Source organism: Trachypithecus francoisi, unplaced genomic scaffold (genome assembly GCF_009764315.1).
Source record: "Trachypithecus francoisi isolate TF-2019V2 unplaced genomic scaffold, Tfra_2.0 Lachesis_group14, whole genome shotgun sequence".
In the NCBI taxonomy this organism is placed as follows: Eukaryota; Metazoa; Chordata; class Mammalia; order Primates; family Cercopithecidae; genus Trachypithecus; species Trachypithecus francoisi.
In genome coordinates this window covers 11,782,072-11,786,544 of record NW_022681459.1, presented here as the reverse complement: position 1 = coordinate 11,786,544, position 4,473 = coordinate 11,782,072, and positions in this window count along the sequence as shown.

The window sequence follows — 4,473 nt, the reverse complement described above, 5'->3', positions numbered from 1 at the left end:
AGGTTTGTGAAGAAAGAAAGAAAGAAAGAAAGAAAGAAGAAAGAAAGAAAGAAGGAAGGAAGAAGGAAAGAAGGAAAGAAGGAAAGAAGGAAGGAAGGAAGGAAGGAGAGAGACAGAGAGAGAGAGAAAGAAAGAAAGAAGAAAGAAGGAAAGAGAAAGTATCCATTGTGTTTGTTCTATAGTCCAATTAACTAAAAAATTGTGGGCTTTATAATGACTAGGGAATACAAAATTAATTTGATTTAAATAAAGCCCAAAATAAAAGATGTAGTATTGCTCTATCTCTGCGCATACTGCTAATTCTAAAAAGATGGTTTAGAAATGCTCTCTATACAATATAGTAAAGCACAGTAAAGCTGTTTTTATTTGAAAGTTTTGTGCACAATATTAGAAATTCAAATGGTATTACTATTATTATTTTTTTAAAGATGGCTACTCCCTTTTGAGCAGGATGAGAGCAAAATCATACCGGGGGGGGGGGGGGTATTTAGAAGAGGAAACCGTCTCTGTGTGCTTTTATAATTTTTTCACTTACATTTAAACCAGACTTAAGAGGATTGCTTAACGTCTTTCAATGACTCATCTCAGAGTGACAACATAAACTCCTGTCCCTGCCTACAAGACCCAGTGACAGCTGGACTGTTTTTTATTTTTCCTCATTTTAGACCACAATTTCTCCCATGCTCACTAACTCCACTCACCCTGGCCTTTTCACTGTCAGAGCAAGCCAAGCTTGTCTCGCCTTAGGGATTTTGCCCTTTATAGTTTATCTTCACCCAAATGATCCTGTAATTCACTCAGCAGCTCAAATATCAGCTTCCTCAAAAATTCTTTTTAAAATTCATGTCTCAACTCAAATGTCAGCTCCTCAAAGATACTTCCACAGCCTCTAAAGTCAGATCGCATCCATCCCTTCTTTTCTGTTTTTTGTAGGATGTATCACTGTTTGGTGCTATATTCATTTGCTAGGGCGACTGTAACAAAATGTCACATACTGGATGGCTTAAACAACAGATATTTACTTCCTCACAGCTCTGCAGGCTGGAAGTCCAAGATCAAAGTGCCAGCAGGGTTGGTTTCTCCTGAAGCTTCTCCCCTTGACTTGTGGATGGCCGCCATCTTATGTCTCTCCTCATGGTTGGCCCTCTGTGCATGGGCACACTGAATGCCTCTTCGCATGTCCAATTCTCTTTTCTTGGAAAGGGCAATAGTCAGACTGGATTAGGAACTACTGTAATGGCTTCATTTTAACTTAATCCCCTCTTTAAAGGTCTTACCTCCAAATACAGCACACGCTGAGGTACTGAGGATTAGGGTTTTAACATATGAATTGGGGGTATTATGCATTTCAGCCAATTATAAATGCTATTTACTTTTTTACTATCTGATTTCTGTCTGCCCTTTCCTAACATGAACCCTATGAAGGCAGGAGAATACCTGACTTATTTTATTGGTCTCCCCTTAACCAGTCTAAGAGTTAATGACCATAGTTGGGTACAGTTGTTGGACAATGAATATTTTTTGAAGGCTTGAATGGTTTCAGTTAATGCATATTGACCTCCAATGTTGAGTAGGAATCTTTTCACTAAAATAAATTACATGTACGTATTGTATGGAGAGTCAATGTGGAGATAGAGAAAACTTTCTGCCTCAAGTATTTGGAAAATTGTTCAGTGTTTAAAATAAAAATAAATTTATTTTATTTTGACAGAGTTTTATTTTAAAACTCTCACCCATAAAACTATCATATGAAATATTTAGAAAAGTCAAATAATATTCTTCAAGAACAAAGAATATTCCTTAAGAATATAGCTAAATAACTTACATAAAAACATAAAGTCATATATCTATATATATATATATTTTTTTTTGAGATGGAATCTCACTCTGTTGCCCAGGCTGGAGTGCAGTGGCACCATCTCAGCTCACTGCAACCTCTACCACCTGGGTTCAAGTGCTTCTCCTGCCTCAGCTCCCGAGTACCTAAGACTACAGGCACATGCCACCACACCCAGCTAATATTGTATTTTTAGTAGAGACGGGGTTTCACCATGTTGGCCAGGCTGGTCTGGAACTCCTGACCTCAGGTGATCTGCCTGCCTCAGACTCCCAAAGTGCTGGGATTACAGGCATGAGCCACTGCACCCAGCCAAGGTCATATATTTAGCTAGCTTTCTCTCTTTAAAGAAATGTGAGATGCCAGAGTGCTGCAATGACCTAGAATCAAGTAGAAGTTTTTGCACAGAATACATGGTGAGGAATGTGAGACTTAAAATAGCATTTTCAAGGAATGAAGACAAAATTATAGGCAGGTTATATAATAGTAAAATGCAAATTGTGAAAACAGCTTGCCAAATTAACGCAAATTAGAAGAGTTGGGAAAGAGCTGACAAAGCTGGTAGGTGAGAGTACTGTAGCTTACAGTTAACATTTAGTTCAAGTTATAACAACTAGGGCCTAAAGGGGAAATGGTGATCAGTGTGGTCAATGTACGATGATTTCATTTTAAAACAAGAAAGCAAGCGTTACTGCTTTTGTGATGTTCTAAGATTGAGGATCTAGACTGAAGCTGTTAGATACATCACTACAAACTTGAAAATTGGAAATGAAGAATTAGCTTATTTTTCTACCCTAATCTTTGGAAATTGGTTAAAGGGTTAATTTTGCTACCATTTGTAGTATGGGAGAAGCCAGAGATAGGTCATGGTTTAGAGCCAGAAATAATTATTTTCTTTATTCATGTGTAGTGTTTTTGTAAAATGGGATGCAGTATAAAGCAGAACTTTGAATCAAAATAAATCTAAATGAACAACAACAACAACAAAAAGGTAGGGCAGAGATGTGAATTTTAGAATCGTTAAGGCAAAAAGATCTCATCAAGGACAGGAGAGAAATAAAAGAACAAAAAACCTAATACTCAAGCTTGAAGAATGACCACATACAGAACAAAATACATGACATTCAAGAGACTGTACCATCCCTCACAAATACACATGAGAACTAGAAATAGATTGTATCTCAGTTAAGGTACTTGAAATTATTTTCAGAATGGAGAGAAGGTGGTTGTTTTCAACAGGGAGAAATAATTTCATTCTTTTTCACCATTCTGTGTTTTGGGGAATGGATGGGAGGGAGAGCATTTTGTGCTAAGTTCTAATTGTCTTCAACCCAATTAAGGAAAGACAATCTACACTTTTATAAAGTGATTGACGGTGCACTATGATTATGAGTTTGATCATGAAACATATGAATTTGATTTCTCTTTCCTTTATAAATTACCCAGTTTCGGGTATTTATTCAAAGCAACGTGCGAATGGACTAATGAATACACTTACCTTCTGGTATCTCACAATTTTGTGGTTTGAAGAGATTTCTCACATAAAAAGAACCAACTCGGCTCCAGAGAACATGAAAACAAACTTCTGGTGGGACTTAGACATTTCTAGCTAAACTTGCCACCTCCTTTCTTCACTTTTGGATCTCTGAGCCAAACTTGTATTTTCTCTCCCTATTTTCATCTTCTACTCTGAGAAAATAAGGTGAAAAGTAAACACTGAATCCCAAGACACACTGGAAACTCATTCTATTCTCTTTCCTTTTGGCCATAAGATTTCCCCACTCACTTTCAGCAATAAACAGTTTCAGAAAGCAATCTTTATAGTTTAATAGCATGTGGCATTTACAGTCTCTGAAGCCCAAGTTTCTCTTTAAAGTTTTCTCTTTCAATAACCTGAGTCTCCTGGATATTGTCGTTCTGTGCCTGAGCACGGTTTCCCTTCTACACTGGTCCTTGCTTTTTTTTTTCTTAAACAGACACATTTGGTCCTATTTTGTGGCAATTATTGCTGCAAAATAAAACATCAAAAATATTTCAAAGTTGTTTCATAACAAGCAAATGATCTACACATTTCTTAAACGTATTTCTTTCATTTACATACATATATATTTGATACAGGCAGCCGAAAGCCACACATCAATTTTCCTTTACTTAGTGCTTAGAAGATAGAACGTGGTATTACGTGGAAAGTAATTTTGTAAGGGAAAAAATTGGAGTAGATATAGGTCATTTTCCCCCTCCATTTACAGAGTACAATATTACCAAAAGAAGATATTTTATTGACATAAGTTATGTAAATAGTTTGACTATGAATGTGAGAACATGAATAAAAATATAATTATATGTGTTTGACATACTTGAGAAAAATGTTGTCTTTAGAACTCAGTGATATAATTCTTTTGTCAAAAGCACACTGTTTCCAACTGTATTTTACTTGTGCTTTTATGTGGCAATGATTGTTAATTTTCTTCCTCAGGTAAAGTAAATATACAGGGAGGTTAATCTGAAGACAAAAAGATAAATAAAAAAATTGTTTCTAATTGGTTGCTTATCTAAATTCACTTTATTACTTGAAGAGAATTACCTTTACTTACTATCCTTTGATATTATGATTATTTGCTACTCTGGGAATACAG